This window comes from Bubalus bubalis, chromosome X (assembly GCF_019923935.1).
Source record: "Bubalus bubalis isolate 160015118507 breed Murrah chromosome X, NDDB_SH_1, whole genome shotgun sequence".
Lineage (NCBI taxonomy): Eukaryota > Metazoa > Chordata > Mammalia > Artiodactyla > Bovidae > Bubalus > Bubalus bubalis.
The window spans coordinates 759,131-786,801 of NC_059181.1; the positions used below are offsets into that span (position 1 = coordinate 759,131).

Consider the following 27,671-nt stretch of genomic DNA (forward strand, 5'->3'; position numbering starts at 1 on the left):
CATTACATATATATATGTGACACACACACCATATTGTATGTGTATATGTGTATATATGTGATATACACACACACCCCATATTGCATGTATATATGTATATATATGTGTGATATATACACACACATACCATATACCATGTACACATGTATATATATATACTTGACACACACCATATTGCATGTATATATATATGTGATATATACACACACACCATATACCATGTACACATGTATATATATATACTTGACACACACCATATTTCATGTATATATGTATATATATATATGTGATATATACACACACACCATACTGTATGTATATACGTATATATATGTGACACACACCATATTGCATGTATATATTATATATATGTGATACACACACCATATTGCATGTATATATCTATATATGTGATATATATACACACACATATTGTATGTATATATGTATATATATGTGATATATACACACACACCATATTGCATATATATGTATATATATATGTGATACACACACACCATATACCATGTACACATGTATATATATATACTTGACACACACCATATTGCATGTATATATGTATATATATGTGATATATACACACATGCCATATTGTATATGTCTATATCTATATATGTGATATACACACACACACACCATATTGCATGTAGATATCTATATATGTGACATATATATACACATGCCATATTGTATGTGTATATGTGTATATATATATGTGATACATACACACACACCATATTGCATGTATAGATCGTGAAAAAGGCAAGAGAGTTCCAGAAAAACATCTATTTCTGCTTTATTGACTATGCCAAAGCCTTTGACTGGGTGGATCACAATGAACTGTGGAAAATTCTGAAAGAGATGGGAATACCAGACCACCTGACCTGCCTCTTGAGAAATTTGTATGCAGGTCAGGAAGCAACAGTTAGAACTGGACATGGAACAACAGACTGGTTCCAAATACGAAAAGGAGTACATCAAGGCTGTATATTGTCACCCTGCTTATTTAACTTCTATGCAGAGTACATCATGAGAAACGCTGGGCTGGAAGAAGCACAAGCTGGAATCAAGACTGCCAGGAGAAATATCAATAACCTCAGATATGCAGATGACACCACCCTTATGGCAGAAAGTGAAGAGGAACTAAAGAGCCTCTTGATGAAAGTGAAAGAGGAGAGTGAAAAAGTTGGCTTAAAGCTCAACATTCAGAAAATGAAGATCATGGCATCTGGTCCCATCACTTCATGGGAAATACATGGGGAAACAGTGGAAACAGTGTCAGACCTTACTTTGGGGGGCTCCAAAATCACTGCAAATGGTGATTGCAATGAAATTAAAAGACGCTTACTCCTTGGAAGGAAAGTTATGACCAACCTAGATAGCATATTCAAAAGCAGAGACATTACTTTGCCAACAAAGGTCTGTCTAGTCAAGGCTATGGTTTTTCCTGTGGTCATGTATGGATGTGAGAGTTGGACTGTGAAGAAAGCTGAGCACCTAAGAATTGATGCTTTTGAACTGTGGTGTTGGAGAAGACTCTTGAGAGTCCCTTGGACTGCAAGGAGATGCAACCAGTCCGTTCTGAAGGAGATCAGCCCTGGGATTTCTTTGGAAGGAATGATGCTAAAGCTGAAACTCCAGGACTTTGGCCACCTCATGCGAAGAGTTGACTCATTGGAAAAGACTCTGATGCTGGGAGGGATCGGGGGCAGGAGGAGAAGGGGACGACAGAGGATGAGATGGCTGGCTAGCATCACCGACTTGATGGACATGAGTTTGAGTGAACTCCGGGAGATGGTGATGGACAGGGAGGCCTGGCGTGCTGTGATTCACGGGGTCACAGAGAGTCGGACACGACTGAGCGACTGAACTGAATTGAACTGAATGTATATATATGTGACACACACACCATATTACATGTATATATGCATATATATGTGATATATATACACACACCATATACCATGTACACATGTATATATATACTTGACCCCCACATATTGCATGCATATATGTGATATATTACCCACACACCATGTTGCATGTGTATATATATATATATGACACACACACCATATTGTCTGTATATACGTATATATATGTGATATAGACACACACATCATATTGTATGTAAATATGTATATATATGTGACACACACATCATATTGCCTGTATATATGTATATATATGTGATATATACACACAAACCATATTGCATATATATGTATGTGATATGTATACACACACCATATTGCATGTATATATGTATATATATATGTGATATATATACAGACACCATACTGTATGTGTATATGTATATATATGTGATATACACACACACACCATATTGCATGTATATATGTATATATATATGACACACACCATATTGTCTGTATATATGTCATGTATATACCCACATACCATATTGCATGTATATATGTATATATGTGTGATATACACACACATACCATATTGCATGTATACATGTATATATGTGGACATGTATACATATGTGTGTGACATATATACACACACACCATGTTGCATGTATGTGAAAAAAGTGAGAGTCACTCAGGCGTGTCTGACTCTTTGGGCCATGGAATTCTCTAGGCCAGAATACTGGAGTGGGTAGCCTTTCCCTTCTCCAGGGGATCGTCCCAATCCAGGGGTGGAACCCAGATCTCCCACACTGCAGGCGGAGTCTTTGTCTGCAGAATATTCTTTACCTGAGCCAGCAGGGAAGCCCACTGCATGTATGTATCTATATATGTGATATATATACACACACACCATACTGCATGTATGCATTCTTAGTCACTGCACTGGTGTCTGACTTTTTTGTGACCCTCTGGACCGTAGCCCACCAGGCTCCTCTGTCCGTGGGATTCTCCAGGCAAGAGTACTGGAGAGAGTTGCCATGCCCTCCTCCAGGGGATCTTCCTGACCCAGGGATTGAACCCAGGTCTCCTAAGTTGACACATGGGTTCTCTACCACGGGTGCCGCCTGGGAAGCCCACTGCATGTATATATGTGTGTGTGTCTATACATAACACACAGATATAAACCTGGTATATACATGCATGTGTATGCATATATATAAACACATGTGTATTCAATTGTGGGCTTTTCTGGTGGCTTAGATGCCAAAAAGTCTGCCTGCAGTGCGGGAGGGCCCAGTCCGATCCCTGGGTTGGGAAAATCCCCTAGAGGAGGAAATGGCAACCCACTCCAGTATTCTTGCCTGGAGAATCCCATGGACAGAGAAGCCTGGTGGGCTACAGTCCATGGGGTCGCAAAGCATCAGACACGACTGAATGACTTAGCGTGGGGTGGTAAGAGGCCCTGCAGCCTGACTGGAAGTGCCAGCCTGCTGGAGACAGTGAGTTCTGAGCTGACTCCTCCTGCTGCTGGAACCTGAAACTTGCACTCTTGAACTTCTGTTTTTTCCTGCTGACCTTCCTCCCCGCTCAAAACAGACAAGTCCCCGGAGCACCTTGCTCGTGACTGGCTGGCCCCTCAGACTCACACAGAGAAAGGGGCCCAGGGCCCAGGGGAGAAGCAGTTCCTGGGGCTGCCTGCCCTCCGCCTTCTGGACACAGTGGGTTCCAAGGGTCACTTTCTTTGTAACTTCTTATGTAAATGCAACCCAAAGGCAGCTCGCAGTTCATTTCTGTTGGTTCTTTCAAAGTCTGGGGGATGGTTTTGTTACCTCTTTGCTCAGTCCATTCAGTCGCATCCGACTCTGCAACCCCATGGACTGTACCCTGCCAGCCTTCTCTGTCGACAGGGTTTTTGCAGGCAAGCCATGCCCTCCTCCGGGGGATCTTCCCAACCCAGGGATCAAACCTGGGTTTGATCCTGCATTGCAGGTGGATTCTTCACTGTCTCAGCCACCTGATGAAGTTGCTCTTTTTCCCATGGCTGAAGCTGTCACTTCTGTTTTTCACCGTGTGTGTGTGTGTGTGTGTGTGTGTGTGTGTGTATGTGTGCCTGATATCAGGGCTCCAGAAATCAGGGCGTGGGGCTCAGCTGGGCAACCGGGTGCCAGCCCCGTTATAGCTCAGGCCCGGAAGACGCCCCCCGGCTCACGTGCGCCTGGCAGTTGGACACCTGCTGGTGCGGTCCGGGGAGGGTGTCCATCCACGGGGTGTCTGTTGGCAGGAACCATGGTCCCTGAGTCGCCAAGGAAGCCAGCACATGGCCCTTCAAAGCCCATGGCATTGCAGCTCCCCTCTCGGACCCTGGCGCCCCGGGGCATCTGTCTGTTCCTCCACAGGAGATGTAACATCTGCGGTGGGGGTGCGCCGAACGAGGTTCCTCAAACCCATTTAAAAATGACCCTGGTTTCACTTTGAGTTGGAAACTTTCCGCACCACTAGCTCGCGGCCAGGTGCGAGCGTACAGTTGTGGTGTGTGTGGGGTGCAACTCCACACCTCATGACCCCCAACCTCCATGCATCTTTGGGGTTCAGGAGCAAAAGGTCCCAAATGTCTCAGGATCACACGTGGAGGCCACGTGAGGGGGTACGGTGGAGAGGATAGAGGTCTCTGATCTGCAGGGGAAAGGGAAACTCGGGGAGGGGATGTGGCTGGGGGTGACTTGGAGGCTACTGCGTGTCCACAGTCGTGGGGGGAGGTGGGGGGAATCTGAGAAGATGGGGGGTGCACAGAGCTGGAGACAGAAAGCCCAGCCTCCCCCGTCGAGTGGCATTGGGGGGCAGGGAGCCTGCTGGGGGCTCCCCTGGGGGCTCAGATGGTCAGGAATCCGCCTGCAGTGCAGGAGACCTGGGTTCCATCCCAGGCTGGGGAAGATCCCCTAGAGGAGGGCATGGCAACCCACTCCAGTATTCTTGTCCAGAGCATCCCACGGACAGAAAAGCCTGGCGGGGCTACAGTCCACGGGGTCGCAGAGTCGGACTACAAGTCAGCAGCTAACACACTTTTCCACCTCTGCCCAGTGATGACTCCCCCCTTCCTTCCCCCGGATCTGTCGTAACCTCCCGGTGGGAGCTTCAAAAGAGACTCCATTTGCATAACACAGCGGCTGGCCCCCGCAGAGAAGCCACGTGGGCGTCCGGGAGGCCTCTGTCTGCACCCTGAAGCTGCCGCCTCCCCCCACCACACCACCACCACCAGCCCCCCGGGGGCCCCCCCAAGCTTTCACCTGTGCCCGTCTCGGGGACCGGGCAGGCAGCCCCCTCCCCTGCAGCACGGCGACGCACTGCTGATTCATAAAGAAATCACATCTAACAGATGCGGCCGGCTCCCAAAGCCGCGGGCGGGGCGGAGGCCCGGGGGTGAGGGATGGAAGTGGCGTGAAATGAGCCAGAAACAGTTGCTGGTGACCACAAGACGGTCCCCGGGGTGCTGGGCAGGCAGAGGCGACTCTTTGCCAGAGGCACGGGGCAGCCTGCGGGCTTGGGGGCCGCAGGGTGCAGAGTGGGGCGGACGTTCTGCAGGAAGCTACACGCAGGCATCACACACAAGCTTGCACAGAGCTGCTGCCCGTGCATCCTTGGCTCCTGGGAACCCCCCATCCCCGTCGACCTCTCTTTTTAACGGCTTTACAGAGCCACCAGGAAAACATCATCAAGGTCACCTCTGCAAAGTCGACATAGCGGTGCGGGCGTTAGCCCCTCAGTTGTGTCCGACTCTCTGTGACTCCCTAGACTGTAGCCCTCCAGGCTCCTCCATCCATGGGATTCTCCAGGCAAGAATACCGGAATGGGCAGCCATGCCCTCCTCCAGGGGGTCTTCCTGACCCAGGGATCAAACCTGCGTCTTCTGCATTGCAGGCGGATTCTTGACCATCTGAGCTCCAGAGACAGTACAGTGGTTTTTTGTATATTTTCAAAGAGAAGCAACCAGCCCCATCACGCAATCCCAGAACGTCCTCATTGTCTTGAAAAGAAGCCCTGCACGCCATGGCCATCCCTTCCCCAGATACACGTTTAAAACCTGGAGCTCAGATTCACCTATCATGCCATGCTGAAAGTGGAGGGTTCTGTGGTACAGAGCAGGGCTCACAAGCCTTCACGACCATCATCTCTGTCTGGTTCCAGACATGTCCATCCCCCTCAAAAGGAGATGCTGTACCCTTAAGAGTTCCCACGTCTTCCCAGCCCCTGGTGTGCCTTCTGAGTCTGTGGATTTGCCTGTTCAGGACGTTTCGTATCAGTGGAATCACACATTGCGTGTCCTTCTGTGTCTGCTTTTCTCACTGAGCAGTGTGTGTTCAGGGTCCAGCCACGCTGTAGCCTGTGCCAGAACTTCACTCTTTTTTCACAACTGTGTCATATTCCACTGTGTGAATAGACCACATGCCGTTTATCCACCCATCATCCATCCATCTACCCACTCACTTATCTACCCATCCATCCAACCATCCATCCACTCATTTATCAATCCATGCATCCATCCACCCATCTATCCATCCATCATCCATCCATCCATCCACTCACTTATCATCCATCCACCCATCCATCCACCTATCCATCTATCCATACATCCATCCACTCACTTATCCATTCATCCACCCATCCATCCATCCATCTATCCACTCACTTATCCATTCAGCTACTCATCCATCCATGCATACCTAGCTGCTAACACTTAAAGCAAGCCCAGGACTCCACTCCCCACCATCTGAAGGTCAGAGATACTCAGGACAGTGGTCCTTCTGTCTCTTCTGAGGTGGGTCTTACTCGGGTGGGGTGGGTTAAAAACAGCCCAGAGTCAAAGGGATGACTGCTCTTTAAGGACCTCCCCTGAATCATTTCAACAACAACAGCTGAAAATTCGCAAGCACCGGGAGGTTCTCCTGGGGCTGAGATCACACAGGGACTGGAGGGTCTGGACCAAAAGGAAACATGACCCAGCTCTGTGCCAGTGTGGGCTGGCCTCTTTTCTGGGTTTCTTGGGGGTCTTATGCCACCCAAGTCGTGGTGCTTTGTGGGGGCAGCTCTGGAAACCTCAGCCCCAAAGCATTCAGAGGCCACCGCTTCAGAGAGCTGGTGACATCACAGACTCCATATTGATGCTGCCTTGCGGTCCACAGAATTGTCACTCCCGGGATGTTGCTGTTTAGTCGCTCAGTCATGTCCGACTCTTTGTGACCCCACGGACTGTAGCCCACCAGGCTCCTCTGTCCATGGGATTCTCCAGGCAAGAACACTGCAGTGGGGTTGCCATGCCCTCCTCCAGGGGATCTTCCTGGCCCAGGAGGCCCAGGTTTGAATCCTGGGTCGAGGATCCTGGGATGACTTAACCACACGGAGCTCACAGCTGCCTGGTGCAGGAAGGGTTGGGAAAAGGCAGGCTGTGAAGTCCTGCCCACCCAGACCCTCAAAGTCCTCATCTGTCATATCACGGATAGAGACTCACCCTCTGAGGGTGGTCGTGGGGCCAAGGGACTCAGCAACGGCAAAGCACGCTGTCAGCTGGGGTGTGTCCATAAATACTAGCTAGACCAGTAACTGGGGGGTGTCCTGGACTGTCTTAACAGAAGACCACAAACTGGGGGACTAGTGACAATAGACAGCTATCCTTCCCCAGCCCTGGAGGTCAAGGAGTCCCAGGGCTGAGCTCCCTGCAGAGGCTCCAGGGGAGGGTCCTTCCAACTCTTCCAGCTTCTGGGGGCTCCAGGCGTCCGTCCCTGGGCTGGTGGCCGCCTCCCTCCCGTCTCTGCCTCCATCTCCACGTAGCTTCTCCTCTGCGTCCGTGTCTCTCCTCTTCGCTGTCTTGTAAGGACCCTGTCCCTGGGTTTAGGGCCACCCCCATCCAGGAGGACCTCATTTCAGACCCTTCATTCTGTCACCTCTGCAGAGACCCTGTTTCCTAATAATGCCTGGCCTGAGTTTCTGAGTGGGCATGAATCTTAGGGGGGCAGCCTTCAGCCCACTACACCACCCCACTGAGCTATAGCCCTATAAATAACTCAGCAAACAACAGGTGGATTTCTTCTGAAATTCGATCATGATAGTTAATGCACTCATCTTTAGAGAATCTTTTTTTGGGCATTGCTTTTTCAATTAATTTATTTATTTTAATTGGAGGCTAATTATTTTATAATATCCAGAATCTTTATGTAGGTGCCCATCATCTATTGGCAGGATTTAAAAAAATATCTTAGAGTCACTGACTGATGAACTTTGTGGAAGGTTACTTGTCATTGCGTTTAGGGCCACCCGCATCCAGGAGGGGGCTTCCTTGGTGGCTCAGCTGGTAAAGAATCCACCTGCATTGCGGGAGACCTGGGTTTGATTTCTGGGTGGGAAAGATCCCCTGGGGAAGGGAATGGCAACCCACTCCAGTTATTCTTGGGTTTCCCTGGTGGCTCAGATGGTAAAGAATTTGCCTGCAGTGGGAGAGACCTGGGTTCTATCCCTGGATCGGGAAGATCCCCTGGAGGAGGGCATGGCAACCCACTCCGGTATTCTGGCCTGGAGAATCCCATGGAGAGAGGAGCCTGGTGGGCTACAGTCCATGGGGTTGCAGAGAGTCAGACACGCCTGAGTGACTGAGCACAGCACAGCTCAGAATCCAGGAGGGCCTCATCTTAGGCCCTTCCCTTCATGACATCCGCAGAGATCACACTGTTCCCCCCACTCATGGGTTCCAGGGAGTCAGGATGTGGGTACATCTTTGCTGGCCCCCACTTTAGGCATCAAGGAGAAGACCTCTAAGAGCTGTTCAGACCTCAGTGCATCCCGGAGGGGAGGGTTCTAGTTGAGTCCAGCCAGGTCCCCGCCAGCATCAGGGCTGAGTCACGAGCGTGGACAGAAGACTTTCCAAGTGTCAAATCATGGAGAGGTGGGAGCTACACAAGGCCGCTTTGGAATCTGACCATCATGCCCAGACATTTGGGCCACTGCCTGCCGGGGAAGGGGTGCGTCGTCAGCCTCGTGTGGGAGATCCTGCCCTCTTGCCCTTGACCCGAGGCCCCGGACGATGCTTGTGAACCTGCCCAGGAGAGGAAGCTGCGATGGGTTTTCTGGTTGACCATGGGGGTGACACAGAAAAGATGCCGGAAACTCTGTGGCTGTCACGGGTGAATTGTGTCTCCCCCTTTTAAGTTCAGGCTGAAGCTCTAACTCGCTGTATGTAAAAGGGTCGCCTTCGTTCCAAGGCGGGGAGAGGGGGTGTGTCTTTGCAGATGTAATTCTTTTAGGTTCACGTGAGGTCCATCTGGACTTCCGAGTTGGCTCAGTGGGTAAAGAACCTGCCTGCAAATGCAAGAGATGCGGGTTCAATCCCTGGGTTGGTAAGATCTCCTGGAGGAGGGCATGGAAACCCACTCCAGTGTTCTTGCTTGGAGAATCCCATGGACAGAGGAGCCTAGCGGGCTGCAGCCCATGGGGTTGCAGAGAGTTGGACACAACTGAAGCGACTGAGGTCTTACTGGAGCGAGAGGAGAAACGTGTCTGCTATGACTGGTGTCCTTATAAAAAGGGGATGTTTAGGGGGATTTCCCTAGCGGTACAAGGGTTGGGAATCTGCCTTCCGAGGTAGGAGACACAGGTTCGATCCCTGGTGGGGGAATTAAGATTTCACGTGCCTTGGGGCAACTCGGCCTGCGAGCCACAGGACTGAGCCTTCAGACATCAGCTAGAGTCTGAGCAGCCTGGAGCCCTTGAGCTGCAATGGAGACCCTGTGTGCCAGAGCTAACACACAATGCAGCAAAAAGGAGATAAATATTAAAAATGCAGGGAGGCATTGGGCAGAAGGAGGGAGACGGCCGGGCAGAAATGGAGGCAGAGGTGGAGAAGATGCTTCAACAAGCCAAGGAACGCCAAGAATGGGCCAGGAAACACCAGAAGCTGAGACAAAGTGACAAGTGAAAGTTTTAGTCTCTTCAGTCGTGTCCGACCCTTTGCGACCCCGTGGACCATAGCCCCGCCAGGCTCCTCTGTCCGTGGGATTCTCCAAGCCAGAACACTGGAGTGGGCTGCTCTTCCCTTCTCCAGGGGGATCTTGTTGACTCGGGGATCGAACCTGTGTCTCCTGCGTTGGCAGGCGGATTCGTTACCATCCGAGCCACCAGGGAAGCCCAGAGGCTGGGATGGAGGCGTGGAAAAGATTCCTAGCCACAGCCTTCAGAAGGAACCCTCCCTCCCACACACACCTTGACTTCAGGTCTCCAGGCACTGAATCTGTGTTGTTCAAGCTCTGCTCCCAGTTGGGTGGGGGGGAAGGCAGTTTCCTTCCAGCAGCCCCAGGAAACAGACGCACAAGCGAAAAGAGACAGAGTTTAGCCGATAGAGTACAGAAAGCCAGAGCAATCATCCCGCGAAACGAAAGAGGGGGAGGAATCTTTAAGAAAACGTAGGGCCTGAAAGGATGAGATTGCAGGAAAGACAGAGATGTGAGGATATGGGCAACGGCCTCGCGGGTCGTTTGGTGGACGCTGACCCAGGTTAAAGATGGGAAAACAAGTTAAAGACGTGAACACACACCGAGGGACTTCTCTGGTGGTTCAGGGGTTAAGAATCCACCTGGCGAACCCACCTACACCGTTGGCTGTACGTGGGCACAGCCGCTGCGCAGAACAGAATGGAGGTTCCTTAGAAAACTAAACAGAGACCTACTGTGTGATCCAGCCATCTCAGCCCTGGGCAGGCACGCAGAGAAAAACACGCTCTGAAATGATCCACGCGCCCCAGCACCGCCGTTTACAACAGCCAGGACATGGAAGCAAGCAAGATGTCCACCAACAGAGGAGTGGAGAAAGACGATGCGGTGCGTATACACAATGGAGTATGACTCAGCCATAAAAAGGAACGGAATAAAGCCATCCGCACCAACAGGGGTGGACCCAGAGATTCTCCTACTCAGTGAAGTAAGTCACACAGAGAAGGGCAACCATCTTTGACATCACTTATACGTGGAATCTAAAAAGACATGATACAGATGAATTTACTTACAAAATAGAAAGAGGCTCACAGACTTGGAAAATGAACTTATGGTCACCAGGGGGAAGGATGGGGGAAGGGATAGCCAGGGAGTCTGGGATGGACATGGACACACTGCTGTGTTTAACATTGAGAACCAGCAAGGACCTCCTGTCCAGCACAGGGGAGTCTGCTCAATACTCTGTAATAACCTTATGGATCCAGGGGGAAGGATGGGGAAGGGATAGTCAGGGAGTCTGGGATGGACATGGACACACTGCTGTGTTTAACATGGAGAACCAGCAAGGACCTGCTGTCCAGCACAGGGGACTCTGCTCCATGTCATGTGGCAGCCTGGTTGGAGGGGAGTTTTGGGGAGAGTGCATACATGTATATGTAAGGCTGAGTCCCTTGCTGTCCACCTGAAACCATCACAACATTGTTAATTGTCTATACACCAATAATAAAAACTTTACAGTTTGAAAAACAAATAAATAAAGGAATCCGCCTTACAATGCAGGAGACGTGGGTTCGACCCCTGGTTGGGAAACTGAGGTCGCGTGTGCCTCCGGGCAACTCAGCCACAAGCCCTAACTACTGAGCCTGAGCGTCACAGCTAAGGCCCGACATGGCCAAACAAATAAATATGAAAAAGAAACAGTGTTGGGCCTTATTTTCCCTCGAGGGCCCTGGCCCACCCCATAGCTGGTCAGTGGGAGACGTCTGCTCTGTAGCATCCTTCCAGGCACGTCTCGGTGTGCGTGAAACACACATTTCGCATACATACACTGCGAAATGAGAATATCTCCTCCCATCCCAGCAAACTAGAAAGGTCGCGGCCATCAGCAAATTCTGCCCTCTGCATGAGCTAAGGTTTTCCCAGTGCTCATGTATGGATATGAGAGTTGGACGATAAAGAAAGCTGAGCACCAAAGAGTTCATGCTTTTGAACTGTGGTGCTGGAGAAGACTCTTGAGAGTCCCTCGGACTGCAAGGAGATCCAACCAGTCCATCCTAAAGGAGATCAGTCCTGAATATTCATTGGAAGGACTGATGCTGAAGCTGAAACTCCAATCCTTTGGCCACCTGATGCGAAGAACTGACTCACTGGAAAAGACCCTGATGCTGGGAAAGATTGAAGGCGGGAGGAGAAGGGGACGACAGAGGATGGGATGGTTGGATGGCATCACCGACTTGATGGACATGAGTTTGAGCAAGCTCCAGGACTTGGTGATGGACAGGGAGGCCTGGCGTGCTGCGGTCCATGGGGTTGCAAAGAATCAGACACGACTGAGCAACTGAACAACAGCAAGGTAAACAAGGAACAGGATTTGCCAAGACAGCTGAGGTGCATATGGAAGGCATGAATGAATTCAGTGAGCCCAGAGGCCTGCATTCTCCCATACGTAGAATGCTCAATTCCTTCACTGATACCTGATCTTTGCTGTTCAGACCGCCTGCTCCCTTTGTTGCAAACTTGTATACAGCCTGACCCCCGCCCCTCCCCGCCTCCTTGGAGCAGTTTTCTCAGAGCTACCGAGATGCTGTCCCCCACCAGGCTCGGAGTCCTCAACATGCCCACCAAATAAAATACCTCCCTTATTAATTTCCGGTCGTGACTATATGTTTTAGTCAACGACACTCACCCACACAGGCAGACGTTTTACCGTGCATGCCGTACACATCGCCTGCCATGACCTTCTCACTTTGAGTGTTTATAAACACCTCCTTCACATATATACAGTGTCTCTCTGCCATTTTCCACACTTGAATACTCAGCGAGTGTATGTCCTCTTGCTCCCCAGGTTGTGGGCACTCGGACGCATTGCCTGAACTCCATACTCCATAGAGACACACCTGTGCAACCACTTCTCTACATGGCTGTGATAACGTCTTCCAAAGCCCAGCTTGTGGTTCAAATGGTGCAGAATCTGCCTGCAATGCAGGACAGCCGGTTTGATGCCTGGGTCGGGAAGATCCCCTGGAGGAGGGCATGGCAAACCACTCCAGTGTTCTTGCCTGCAGAATCCCATGGACAGAGGAGCCCGGCAGGGCTACAGTCCACGGGGTGTCAAAGACTCACGTTTACTACGGAGCAACGAACACACACACAGGCTTCCGATACAAAGGCTACGCTCATTTTAAATTGAATGCGTTATGTTAGTTAGCAAGGAGAATAGATGTAAAACCAACCCTGGAGACTTCCACCTTAGAAATTAGAACAGGAGGATGCGTTTAAATCCCAAGGGAGTAAAACACAGGAAGTAATAAAAGTGAGAGCAGAAAGCGGAGAAACTGAAAACAGAAAATCAAGAGAGGAAAGAGAAAGACATCAAGAGCTGGGTCTTGGAAGAGGTGGAGAAAATCAATACACTGCCAGTCAGGCAAAAGAAAACAAAAAGAGACATAGAGAATACATATATGGACACCACCTGGGGAAGGGTGGGTAGGATGAGTTGGGAGATGGAACTGACACATATATACCACTGATATTCTGTATAAAGTAGATAACTAATGAGAAGCTACTGTCTAACACAGTGAGCTAAACGGAAAGAAAAATCCACAAAGGAGGGGACAGAGGTATGCATACGGCTGATTCACTTGGCCGTACACCGGAAACAGGCAGCATTGCAAAGAAGCTGTCCTCCAGTAAAAACAATAAAAGAGACAAAGACACACGTCACAAAAATCCGAAACCAGAGACAGGCTGCCACTACAGACCCCTTGCTTAGTCGCTCAGTCGTGTCCGCCTCTCTGCGACCCCGTGGACTGTAGCCGGCCAGGCCCCTCTGTCCGTGGGATTCTCCAGGCAAGAAAAGCGACGCGGGGAGGGAGGTTCAAGAGGGGAGGAAGGTATGTATTCCTGTGGCTGATTCATCTTGCCATATGGCAGAAACCAAGACAATATTGTAAAACAGTTATCCTTTCATTAAAAGTAATTAGAATTAAAAAAAAAATACTGGAGTGGGTTGCCCTTTCCAAAGACATGGAAAGAACAATCAAGCGATACTATGAAGAGTTCTATGCCCACGTATTTTATTACCTAGATGGTTGGACCACATCCTTGACACGACCTGCTGAGACACAGCCAAGGGTAAACAGGCCAGTAATCGGTCTGTGTTTATTAAAGAATAGAATCAATAATCAATATCTTCCCCCCGCCCAAAAAAAAAGAGCACCGTGTCCAGATGGACTTACTGGTGATTTCTACCAGACTCTTGAAGGATGGAATGATAGCAATTCTCTACATTTTCCCACCAAAAAAAAATAGAAACAGACCCACCATCACACCAGATCCTTCCCCCACACGGCGCCAACCTGAGGTTGCAGAAAATAGACCAAGGGTGGGATGGGGGGAGGGGGCACTCATCTGTCACGCAGTCAACAACCACAGTCCCCCAGCAGCCTCCGTCATCGTTTCCATCTGAGGGGTGAGAGGTGCCATGTCACCCAGGGTTCAAGTCACACCTCACATGGGGGCCACAGAGCTCGACAGTCTCTGCTTCCATTTTCTGGGGTTGAGTGTCTTTCTCGAGTTCTCAACTGGCACTTCCTCCGTGGAATGGCTTTGCCAAACCGAGCCAGACCAGCCCTTGGGTCACTCAACTCTGTCTTATCACCATGATAGTAGCAGCTTTTTCCCCACAATCGAGTGGATCATATTCGTGCGGATGTATTTCTGGGATCGCTATTGTGTTTCCATTGATCCGTGCGTCTCTCTTTCACCAAATTACACTGCCTTTTTTTAAATTATTTTTTTTATTGCAATCTAGTTGCTTTATATTGCAGTACTGGACTTTCCTGGTGGCTCAGCTGGTAAAGAATCCACCTGCAATGCCGAAAACCTGGGTTCAATCCCTGGGTCGGGAAAATCCCCTGGAGAAGGGACAGGCTACCCACTGCAGTATTCTTGGGCTTCCCTGGTGGCTCAGATGGTAAAGAATCTGCCTGCAACGCAGGAGACCTGGGTTGGGAAGATCCCCTGGAGAAGGAAATGGCGACCCACTCCAGTATTCTTGCCTGGAGAATCCCATGGACAGAGGAGCCTGGCAGGCTACAGTCCATGGGGTTGCAAAGAGTCGGACACGACTGAGTGACTAAGCACAGCACCTAGGTTGCTTTAGAATGTTAGGTTAGTTTCTGCTGTACAGCAAAGTGAATCAGCTATACGTATACATATATCCCCTCTTTTTTTGGGTTTCCTTCCCATTTAAGTCAACACAGAGTATGATTCCTTTTGCTCTCCAACTTACTTGGGTATCTAACAATATAAAAAAACACATCAAAACTCTGCACAATCGTCAACGAGTTAAAGATAAGGCTTTTGCATTCACAGAATAGCATGTGTGCTTTAGTTTTTAGGCTACTGATTCTTTTTTTTTTTTTCAAACTTTAAACTTTTAGTTTTATATTGGGGTCTGGCTGATGAACGAGGTACCACAGAGGCCTGGGTGGAGTTCCCTGTGCTGTCCACTAGGTTGTCATTGGTCATCTATTTTATACATAATTTCGATAGTGTATATTTGTCAAGCCCAATCTCCCATTTTTTTTTATTAAAAATTTTTTTTATAAAAATTTTTTTTCTCTGAAACATAGTTGATTTACAATGTTGAGCTCCTTTCTGTTGTAAAGTGAATCAGTTTTACATATATATATGTAAGATTTTTAAGATTCTTAAAAGATTTTTTTTAAAGATTTTACGATTCTTTTCCCATATAGGTTATTAAGATTCTTTTTAAGGTTTTTTCCCATATAGGTTATTAAGATTCTTTTTAAGATTCTTTCAGCATATATGTTATTACAGAATATTAGGTAGAGTTCCCTGTTTTGCACAGTAGGTCTTTCTTGACTGTCTGTCTATATACAGTGCTGTGTATTTGTCTGTCCCAATCTCCCAACTGATGCCTTTCCATCCTCACAAGTTTTAGTATTTTTCCTATTCTGAATGGTTTATGTTCGCATTAACAAAAGAATTTCAGTCGCTAGAAAGGAAAGAAAAGACTATACGTGCTGCACATGCATATTTATAATTAATATATGTATTTGTCTTGATTACAAATATGATCACAACCTCAGAAATTTGCAACTGCTTTTTAACCAATTTTATCAGAGTATATAGCTGATGTACAATGTGGGAGTAGCCCTCAGGTGTACAGCCAAGTGAATCAGCTACACGTGGACATGTACCTCCCCCCTTTCTCAGATTCCTTTTTTCACTTAGGCCGTTACCGAGTACTGGGTAGAGTTCTCTGTGCTATACAGTACAGTGACATTAGGTATCTCCTTTACATACAGTCGTGCATATTTGCAAACCACACTGTCCTGTTCGGGTCTTGCACGGGCCACACCGGAACTCTGCTTTGCTCCCTGTGTATTGTGGGACGACCCTGAATCGAATCTCTTTTTCTGGCCTGCGTCCTGCCAGCAGTTCTCTGTACACGATGAGCAGCTTTTACTTCTGTTGGTGGCGTCTGATAGATGCATTCGCATTTTGCATCTTTAAAGATGTGTGTCATATGGATCATTTTGTCAAGTGGAGCATTTTTTTAAAAGTGGTCTGCTTTATGGAATTTGCTCCAATACTTCCTCTGTTTTACGTCTTGGCTTTTTGGCCAAAAGGCATGTGGGAATTTAGCTCCCTGACCAGGGATTGAACCTACTCCCCCTGCGCTGGAAGGCAAAGTCTTAACCTCTGAACCACCAGGGAAGTCTCAATATTTTGTATCTTTCAGTTCAGTTCAGTCGCTCAGTCATGTCTGACTCCCTGCGACCCCATGGACTGCAGCACGCCAGGCCTCCCTGTCCATCACCAACTCCTGGAGTTTGCTCAGACTCATGTCCATCGAGTCGGTGATGCCATCCAACCATCTCATCCCCTTTTTATCTCTATCATTATCTTTAGGTTACAAAATCTTGCCACTATGTCATGTATATTTGATACCTAGCTCAGGAGTACCTTCTGTAACCAGTAACTAAAGTTTTTCCTCCTTTTGTTTTTTAAAAAAAATTCTTTCTATTTTAAATTTTTTTCTTGTTTGGAAAAGAAATAAAACGACTGCTCCATGAGGAAGGTGGGATGTCAGTTCCCCAACCAGGGATGGAACCCGCTCGCCCTGCCATGGAAGCGCGTGGTCTCACACACGGGGCCTCTGGGGGAGTCCCACGTTTCGCTAGTTTTCTGTTGCCCAGGCCATGCTGGAACTGTATCATCACCCACAGGGACGGTCACCACGCCTGCCCTTGGCAGAGGTTCCGTGTCTGCTGAGCAAACGCACGATGGGATCTGAGAGAACACGCTGGAAGGAAAATGTCAAACTCTCGGGAAGCAGGGGTGTCTGAGACGTCCCCGAGTTCGCTCACCCATCTGAACTCTGCTGTCTTCCCAGCTGGGGCCGGCAGCCTTACCTGAAGCTGCCTATCTGGGGTCTCTGGAGACATCCCTGCAATTCTAACACCTTTTATGAGACTCGGATACTGATCAAGTGATTCTAGACTCTACATGCATGTGCTAAGTCCCTTCAGTTGTGTCCGACTCTTTGCGACCCCGTGGACAGCAGCCCGCTGGGCTCCTCTGTCCATGGGATTCTCCAGGCAAGAAGACTGGAGTGGGTTGCCGTTCCCTTCTCCAGGGGATCTTCCAGACCCAGGGACTGAACCTCGGTCTCCTGCATTGCAGGCAGATTCTTTACCATCTGAGCCACCGGGGAAGCCCTTAGCGAGAGGCAAAAAGTCCAGAATAGCCAACACACAACTTAAGGAGAAGGAGAAAATGGGCTCATGGACACCACCTGACTTCAAGACGTATTACAGTAATAAGCTGTAGTAATTAATGACAGTCATCAGGATGGTGCGCGGGGAGGGAAGCGAGATAGGGAAATTCAGAGGGAGGGGAATAAGAGGCACAAACTCTCATCTATAAGATAAGCTACAAGGATATTATGTATAAAATCGATTAACTAATGAGAAACCAAGAGGAGTCCATGGGGTCGCAGAGACTCAGACACGACCGAGCAGCTAACACTTTCATAGTTGATTCACTTTGCCGAACAGCAGAGAAGCGGACACCATATTGTAAAGCCACTAGGCTCCAGTGAGAAATTGGTCCCGAATATTCATTGGAAGGACTGACGCTGAAGCTGAAACTCCAATACTTTGGCCACCTGATGCGAAGAACTGACTCACTGGGAAAGACCCTGATGCTGGGAAAGACTGAAGGCCGGAGGAGAAGGGGGCGACAGAGGATGAGATGGTTGGATGGCATCACCGACTCGATGGACATGAGTTTGAGCAAAGTCTGGGAGCTGGTGATGGACAGGCAGGCCTGGCGTGCTGCAGTCCATGGGGTCGCAAAGAGTCGGACACGACTGAGCGACTAAACTGAAGAAATAGTTTTACAAGTGTTGGGGAAGATACAAAAAAAAAAGCTACAAACACATATTGTACAGCACAGTTAATACAGCCAATATTTTACGATATGTCAAGGGACTATTGTCTTTAAAAACTGTGAATCACTAGATTGTACATGTGTAACTTAAACACTATTTTACACCAACCATAGTGAAGTGGAAAAAAAAAAAGAATCATGACCTTTTAGGAATATTTTTGGTAAAAATTTTTTTTTAAAGACAGTGAGGCATTGGTGATATGGTTGAGAAATGGATCAATACAACAGAACAGGGCCTACAGAGGCAGACACTCTCCATGTGCTTAAGTGATCTTTGCCCCAAAAGCATTATAATGGAGCAAAAAAAAAAAAGGCAAAAACGAGCAAAGATCTTTGACAAAAAGGAGCAAAGACAGACCCTTCAAAAAACGATATTGGAGCAACTCACATCCACATGCACGAAAGAAAAAGAATCTAGACACAGACCTCACTCCCTTCGTAGTAATGAACTCAAAACGCATCACAGTCCAGATGTGAACAGAAAACAGTAAGACTTCTACACAAGAATGCAGAAGAAAAACCCAGATTACCCCGTGTGTGGTGATGCCTTTTTTCTTGGCTCGGCCGAAACTGTCACTGGGGTTTCTCTGTAGCATCTTAGACACAACCCCAGAAGCACAATCCATGAAAGAAATCACAGATAAGCTGGACTTTGTCAAAATCAAAAATATGTGCCCTGCCAACAGCTCTGTCCATAAAATAAGACAAGCCATAGACTGGGGGAAAATAGTTGCAAAACACGTATCTGGGGAAAAAAAAAAAAAAAAGACCAGAATCCACAATATGTAAAGAGCTCTTAAAATATCAGTAGGAAAATAAACAACCCAATTGAAAAAGCGGTGGCCAAAGACCCAAGAGCTTCATCGAAGAAGTTGTCCAGGCGGCAAAGAGGCACAGGAAAAGAAGTTACAGGTCGTAAGCCCGTCAGGGAATTGTAAAGTAACACCCCACTGAGGACAAGCTGCCACCTGATGGGTATCAGAATGACTGAGCTCTGAAAACACCGACGTCCACCGCCCGCCGGCGAGGTAACGGGAACTCTATTCCACGCCGGGCGTGGGCGCTTGCATCTTGCACGGCCCTCCGGCCACTCTGAGGCCAGAACCACACTCTAAGTGGGACCTGATGACCTCAAGAGTCCACGTTCTCCAGGGTCCCTCCCCTGTCTCTGTCACCCCGGGACGTTACCTCTGGTGTGGCGTCCCCTCAGGCCCCTCTGCTCTGCAGGCGGAGCGGTGCAGACGCGGTGGCGGATGCAGACTGCGCCGGGCGGCCGCCCCTCTGTGTTCTGAGTGGAACTGTCGGATCGCGGGACGGCTGAGCACAGAGGCGCGAGCAGGGCTCTTATCTCTGTTCCCCGTTTACATGTCCCGCACTTGCACAATCGGCGCGCAGAGCATCACAGATCATTTGCATGCCCACACGTGTGTGATTTCCATCTGTCTTCTCCACGACCCAGCCTAGGGTTCTCAGACTCCCATGTGTTTCTCTCTGCTCTCCAGACTTCGCCAAACGAGCCAGAGTCCACTTTCTACCCAAAGGGGAAAGAAAAAAAAAACCACCTCTGCTATTCTTTTGCATGACAATGTTTTGTTCTTTAATTTTTTTTTTCCGTTGTCAAGCTGCACTCCTCAGCCGTCGGGTCTGAATCACACCTGCAAATTTAGCCTCTGTCTCTAAGGCAGGAAGCCACTCAAAGTTGATGCATTAATTAAGCATTAATTAACGTAAAGCGCCACTGTGTAAAGAAAAAAAAAAAGAGCTGGCCTGGGCTAGGGGGTTGGGCGGCGGACCTGCCGGGAAATAGGACTTTGCAGGTTGCATATATTGTGAGAGTCACAAGGGCTTGCTTCGTGGGTGAACCAGAACGCCAGCTGTGTGAAGTGGGAGAGATCTGCTTAGCAGATCAGTAGACAGAGAAAGTCACAGAGACGAAGAGATAGAGGCAGAGATATATAGAGAGTTCTGCACACCCTTGATTCCCCAGTGTATGCGTGCTACGTCGCTTCATTTGCGTCCTACTCTTTGCGACCCTATGGGCACCTCTGTCTACGGGATTTCCCCCAGCAGGAATACTGGAGTGGCTTGCCATGCCCTCCTCCAGGGGATCTTCCTGACCCACGGATCAAACCTGTGTCTTCTGCCTTGCAGGCAGATTCTTTACCGCCTGAGCCACCAGGGAAGCCCTGGCAACATGGAAAAGCTCGCTGGCATGCCACTGAACACAGACCCAGTTGCGCGTCTTGGCGATTTCTCAGGAGGTGCTTCGCGTTCCCCCAGAAAAAGATATTTTAAGTGAAGGCACCATAGTGAGCCCTCTTGGGCACTAGTCTGTATTAGACATGAAACTCAACAGACACGTCTCCTGCCTGGATACCCCCCGACCCCCGCAAGCTCAGCTGGAGAAGGTCAGAGACGAGGGTCTCCCAGGCTGGGCAGACCACACACCACAACCTATAAGGAAAACCTGGTGAATCTGACCTGGCCTGGAGGAAGGGTCTCCAAAGAGCCCGTCCCCCGGAGAGGGTCCCAGATGACCCGGGGGGAGGGGAGCCCAGAAGGACATTTCAGGGCTTGCCAACTTAATTCTGGTTTTCATCTGGAACGCGCTTTGCTGAGAGTTAGCTGATGGACTGACCATCAGCCCGTGTCTGGTTTACGAGCGAAATGAATACAGGTGCTTTGAGATACACAGTCAGACATGACCACCCGCCCCCCAGTCGGTAAGAGTTGGGTCTGGAAATGAGTAAATGCGAAACGGGCAGAGCTTGGAAGCTGTTTAATGAGGAAGAGGAGATGTCAGTGGACTTCCATAGGAAGTCTCGTTTGCCACCAACCTCAGAGGGAGCTGCAGGGCCAGAGGGCTGCAATACAAGGTCAGAAAACAGCTAATTCTCCTGGGAAACAAAGCTACGATGAACCTAGACAGTGTATTAAAAGGCAGAGACATCACTGTGCTGACAAAGGTCCGTCTACTCAAAGCTATGGTTTTTCATGTACGGATGTGAGAGTTGGACCGTAAGGAAGGTTGAGCGCCGAAGAATGGATGCTTTTGAACTGTGGTGTTGGAGAAGACTCTTGAGAGTCCCTTGGACTGCAAGGAGATCCAACCAGTCCATTCTGAAGGAGATCAGTCCTGAATGTTCACTGGAAGGACTGATGGTGAAGCTGAAACTCCAATCCTTTGGATGCCTGATTTGAAGAACTGACTCATTGGAAAAGACCACGATGCTGGGAAAGATTGGAGACAGGAGGAGAAGGGGACGACAGAGGATGAGATGGTTGGATGGCATCACTGCCTCAATAGACATGAGTTTGAACAACCTCTGGGAGATGGTGATGGACAGGGAGGCCTGGCATGCTGCAGCCCATGGGGTCGCAAAGAGTCAGACACGACTGAGCAAGTGAGTGACGGTTCCACACTGGGTGGGAGGAGGGGCTGCCCACACGCCTGGGCTTCTCTGCGGGGCCAGAAAGGAAGCAGAGACGAACCAATAAAGAGGTGTGGAAGGCTGGGCTCTGGTTTATAGTAGAAAGTGCCAACTGGTGACTGTGGTCTCCCAGTGCCCACAGAGAGAGTGGAAACTTGCCAACATGGGTCAGTCTCCTGGGGCTGCCAGAACCCAACACCCCAAACTGGGGGGTTAAAACCACAGACATCCATCCTCCCCGAGTCCTAGGGACCAGACTTCTGAGCTCAAGGGGTCCCAGGGCTGAGCTCCGTCCAGAGGCTCCAGGGGAGGCTCCTTCCCACCTCTTCCACCTTCTGGGGGCTTCCAGGCTACAGCGTTAGAGAAGGCAATGGCACCCCACTCCAGTACTCTTGCCTGGAAAACCCCATGGGCAGTGGAGCCTGGTGGGCTGCAGTCCATGGGGTTGCGAAGAGTCGGACACGACTGAACGACTTCACTTTCACTTTTCACCCTCATGCATTGGAGAAGGAAATGGCAACCCACTCCAGTGTTCTTGCCTGGAGAATCCCAGGGACAGGGGAGCCTGGTGGGCTGCCGTCTATGGGGTCGCACAGAGTCGGACACAACTGAAGTGACTTAGCAGCAGCAGCAGCAGCAGGCTACAACGTGGACGGACCTCGAACACACGATGGGTGGCGGGAGAGGCACACACGGGATGACACGCAGTGTGTGATTCCATTGATAGGAAATGTCCACAATAGGCAAACACACAGACATTAAAAAAATAAAATAAAATAAAGCAGATTTTTGGTTCGCAGAGTCTGCAAGGAGTAGTGACCTTACTCATGGGGATGGGGTCTCCTTCTGGGGGTGCTGAGAACGTTCTTGAACCAGAGACGATGGTTTGAATAGCACTGTGTATATCCTAAATGCTCCTGTATTGTTTTGGGACTTTCCTGGTGGCTCAGATGGTTGAGAATCCACCTGCCAATGCAGGAGACCGGGGTGCGATCCCTGGGTCGGGAAGATCCCCTGGAGGAGAGGAAATGGCAACCCACTCCAGTATCCTTGCCCAGAGAATCCCATGGACCGAGGAGCCTGGCGGGGCTGCAGTCCACGGGGTCGCAAGAATCGGACACGACTGAGCGACTTACACGCACACATGTATTGCTTACTTTGAAGGGTTAACTGCATATGATGCAAATGCTGGCTTCGTTTTGAAAAAAAGCCTCGTGAACACCAGGGGAAACGTAAGGCTGGGTCTGGGGTGCTTTGCTGTATCTCATTGGCCTGCTGCCCCGCGAACTCCCTGGCTCCCCGTTCGCCCCTCGTTTGGAGACCGTCCCTCCCTTGATTCCATCGTCCACACCTCTTCAGTCAGTGCCGGGTGTCTCGAGCTGACTGCCCACCCACGTGTCTGGGTCTGCAGTCCCCGAGGCTCCTTGAACGCCTGCCAGGACCTGAACAGAAGGAAGAGATGGCCTGGGCGTCCTCACTGTTCACACGAAGCATGTTCCCAGACGCCTCCGTGGACCAGGAGAGCTGGCCGGTGGCTACGGTTCTCATTCCCTTCTTTGCGAAGGTCACAGATGACTCCTTCCTGACCCTGCGTCCCAGAGGGAAGAGCATGAAGGGTCGGCCCCGGTTCCTGGAGCCCTCGGGCCACATTGTCTGGTGTTTGGGGGGCATCGCCTTATGGGTGTGCGTGCTAAGTCGCTTCGTGTCCGACTCCTTGCCTCCCTGTGTTCTGCAGCCAGCCATGCGCCTCTGTCCACGGGGCTCTCTGGGGACCCTGAGGTGCAGAGGGGTGAAGGGCCTGGTGTGGGACATGGTCAGCTCTGTGCTGAGTTCAGAGCCGGACACAGGGGTGTTCCTGGTAATGACGGAAGGCGGGGAGGGAGCTGGTGAGAGGTCAAGGGATGCTGGATGCTCTCTGTGATCTCACAGGCAGAGGGCAGAGGAATGCACGGGGACCAACAGATGGAGGGACGCTGGGGATGGGGACCGGCCCCGGGGCTGGGACTCTGGACAAGCTACCCAGCCATCACCTTGTGTCTCCTGCTGAATGGGACCTGCTGTCCAGGCCCTTTGTGTCCCCTGAGGTGACCTGGCGTCCAGGCCCCTTGTGTCCCCTGCTCTGACCTGGTGTCCAGGCCCCTCAGGTCCCCCTGTAATTACCTGGCATCCAGGCCCCTCGTGTCCCCTGCTCTGACCTGGTGTTCAGGCCCCTCATGTCCCCCTGTAATTACCTGGCGTCCAGGCCCCTCATGTCCCCTGCGCTGACCTCGTGTCCAGTCTCCTCGTGTCCCCTGTACTGACCTGATGTCCAGGACCCTCATGTCCCCTGCGCTGACCTGGCATCCAGGCCCCTCGTGTCCCCTGCACTGACCTGGTGTCCAGGCCCCTGGTGTCCCCCAGCTCAGAGAATACAGGAACAGACAGGGCATAAATGATGACTTCAGCCCCTGGATCAAGCCATTCCTGAAGCTGCCCCGACATTTCTGATGACCCAGCTTGTCGGTTTCTGCATTGACCTCTGCTTCTCATGAGCCAAGTTTCTATAGTTTCCCACCAAAACCGTTATGACTCATCCGCCAGGAGCCAGCGTGCCCCGCCCCTCCAGTGGGAAGACAGAAGTCCACAGAGCCCTCATCTCCTCCTTTGACCAAGGCTTGGACACACGGTAGCCATGTGCACTCAGCCATAGGCGCCCACCTTCTCCCCTCCCCGCCTCTGGATCTTATGCAGATTTCTCAACTCAGAGCCACTGTTTCCATCTCAACAGGCATGACAACAAGAGCAGCTTAGGGTGTGGAAGGATGGGGGACGTTTCCAGGTACGCCTTAGGCATCATTAGAGCCCCCATCTCATGACCCGTTCACATCCTTTGTCCTCTCTCCGCTAACCCCATGAGTAACCCTTATGGGTCTGGGGTGCCCGCGTTACACTCACACAGTCTTGAGAAGAGCTGATGTGATGTGAGCCCTCTCGGCACAAAATCAGTCGTGCCCGAGTCTTTGCGACCCCATGGCCTGTAGCCCACCAGGCAAGCATACTGGAGTGGGTTGCCATGCCCTCCTCCAGGGCATCTTCCCGACCCAGGGATCACACCCGAGTCTCTTATATCTCCTGCGTTGGCAGCCGGGTTCTTTACCAGTAGCGCCCCCTGGGAGCCCCATTAATAAACGTCATCGTTAAAATGGACACTTTGCGTCCCCAAGCCTCCCGGGGGGACACTGTCCCCTTCGTGGTCGCCCCGCCCCATCCCGGGTCCCGTGACTCACATGACTGCAAGGAGGGTGGCTGTCCTAGGTGAGCAGACTGGAGCCCCGCGCTGGGGAGACCCTCCCGGCCCCCTTCAGAGGGGGAAAGCCCAGATCACAGACGCCAGATCACAGACGCCAGATCACAGAAATGGGGCCGAAGGACAGCTTGCCCGCGTCTTCCGGGGACCCTACCGCCCGTCCGCCCACCAGCCCTTCAACCGACAGGGTCCGCAACCCTCTGGGGACACAGCGGGCCTCCTTTTAACGGTAATCTGTCAGCTGAACGCTTTAATTAAATGCGCAAACATTACGAAACTCTCGGAGCCCGGGGCAGAACCCTCCGCGATGGAAAAGCTTCCTCTTTTTCACGGTGGGGTCCCTGCAGGGGGACAGGGTGGGGGTGGGGAGCTGGTGGCAGTGGACGAGGTCACCAGAGGGGATTTTACGCGTTTTCATAGTACCTCTTTTAAAAAGCAAGGGTAAAACAAAGTAAGTCTCACCGAAATAGATTCAGGAATCACTTCTTAAAACTTGCTAGTTGATGATGAGAAACTGTAGTAACTTGAAATGAGGTTTTGTTGGAATATATTTAATATTAGTTTGTTTTGGAAAAGCTGCTAATTAGGAACTATTTAGGAAATCATATGAAGAAAGCTGAATGCCAAAGAATTGATGCTTTTGAACTGTGGTGTTGGAGAAGACTCTTGCGAGTCCCTTGGACTGCAAGGACATCCAACCAGTCCATCCTAAAGGAGATCAGTCCTGGGTGTTCATTGGAAGGACTGATGCTGAAGCTGAAACTCCAATACTTTGGCCACCTGATGCGAAGAACTGACTGACTCATTTGAAAAGACCCTGATTCTGGGAGGGATTGGGGGCAGGAGGAGAAGAGGAGGACAGAGGATGGGATGGTTGGATGGCATCACCGACTCTGTGGACATGGGTTTGGGTGGACTCTGGGAGTTGGTGATGGACAGGGAGGCCTGGCGTGCTGCGGTTCATGGGGTCACAAAGAGTCGGACACAACTTAGCGACTGAACGATGAGAACAACATAGACCCAGACCTGGGATGGCTAGATCACACGGTAGCCCTATTTTTAATTGTTTGAGGAATAGATTTACACAGAGTGAGGGCCGTCTGTACCGTGGAATGTTATACAATCGTGAAAAAGGAAGGACGCCAGGACACAGGCAGCCACAGAGATGAACCTTCAGGACGTGATGCCCAGTGAGAGAAACTCACAAAAGCACGGATCCTGTGTGATCACACTTACAGGTGGTCCGACCTGCCTCAGCCATTGTGCCCACTGCTAACAGTTTTGTATTACGCACTTAGAAATCTGTTCTTAAAAATCGCACTTAAAAACAAAATAAAGTGAGATAAAGTAACATGAAAAATATTTTCAGTAAGGTAAAATACGCGTTTGCTCTTGTTGTTCAGTAGCTGAAGTGAAAGAAAGCGAAAGTGTTAGTTGCTCGCTCGTGTCTGACTCTTTGTGACCCCGTGGACGGTGGCCCTCCAGGCTCCTCTCTCCATGGGATTTCCAGGACAGAATACTGGAGTGGGTGGCCATGCCCTTCTCCAGGGGATCTTCCTGACCCAGGGATCGAACCTGGGTCTCCTACACTACAAGCAGAGTCTTTACCACTGGGCCACCAGGGAAGCCCCTCATGTCCATGTCTTTGCGACCCCATGGACTGCAGCCCACCAGGCTCCTCTGTCCATGGGATTCTCCGGGCAAGAATACTGGAGCGGGTAGCCTTTCCCTTCTCCAGGGGATCTTCCCGACCCAGGGATCAAATGCATGTCTCCTACACTGGCAGGCATATTCTTTACCACTGAGCCACCAGGAAAGCTAAGAGGGGGAATAAATCAGGAGTTTGGGATTAGCAGACAGATGCAGTGGCACCCCACTCCAGTGCTCTTGCCTGGAAAATCCCAGGGACAGAGGAGCCTGGTGGGCTGCAGTCCATGGGGTCGCGAAGAGTCGGACACGACTGAGTGACTTCACTTTCACTTTTCACTTGCATGCATTGGAGAAGGAAATGGCAACCCACTCCAGTGTTCTTGCCTGGAGAGTCCCAGGGACGGGGGAGCCTGGTGGGCTGCCGTCTATGGGGTCGCACAGAGTCGGACACGACTGAAGCGACTTAGCAGCAGCAGCAGCCACCACATATAAAACAGATAAACACTGAGTTCCTGCCCAACGAATTACATTCAGTGTCTTGTAATAATGTATAATGTAAAAGAATCTGAAGCAAAATCAAATCACATAAGATAAAATCATCAAGCTAAAATATGAAAAAGCTTCTTAGACTGGGTAGGGGGGAAAAAAGGGAATTTCTACACTGATTCTGCTGTGAGCTTTATGTGTCCTGTGCAGAGCATGGAGACTCCACATGGCTACCCAAGCCATGTCGTTGGGGCTGCCCTGGGCTGGGAGATGACCATGGGTAGCCCAGGTCTCCTGGAGCCACCTCAGGGTCCTTCTAAGTGGTCCAGAGGCAAGACTGTTAGGTGCTTGGTCGTGTCTGACTCTTTGTGACCCCATGGTCTGCAGCACGCCAGGCTTCCATGTCCATGACCAACTGCCGGAGTTTACTCAATGGAGTCGGTGATGCCATCCAACCATCTCA

General features: G+C 50.1%; 1 protein-coding gene across 3 annotated transcripts in view; it reads right to left on the bottom strand.

The window, feature by feature from the left end:
- The window catches only part of P2RY8 (P2Y receptor family member 8), a 47,195-nt gene that overhangs the window by 3,267 nt on the left and 16,257 nt on the right, over positions 1 to 27,671 (bottom strand). Inside the window, exons 1-2 of one of the 3 annotated variants that reach the window (XM_044936691.2) lie at positions 25,053 to 25,760; positions 19,544 to 19,886 (exon numbers count right to left, since the gene is read on the bottom strand). The exons of 1 other annotated variant lie outside the window; for it this stretch is intronic. The gene's annotated coding sequence lies outside the window, so the exon portion shown is untranslated. Of the gene's footprint in view, positions 1 to 19,543; positions 19,887 to 25,052; positions 25,761 to 27,671 lie in introns of those variants that run through there. One more of the 3 variants, XM_044936692.2, reaches the window with a different exon arrangement.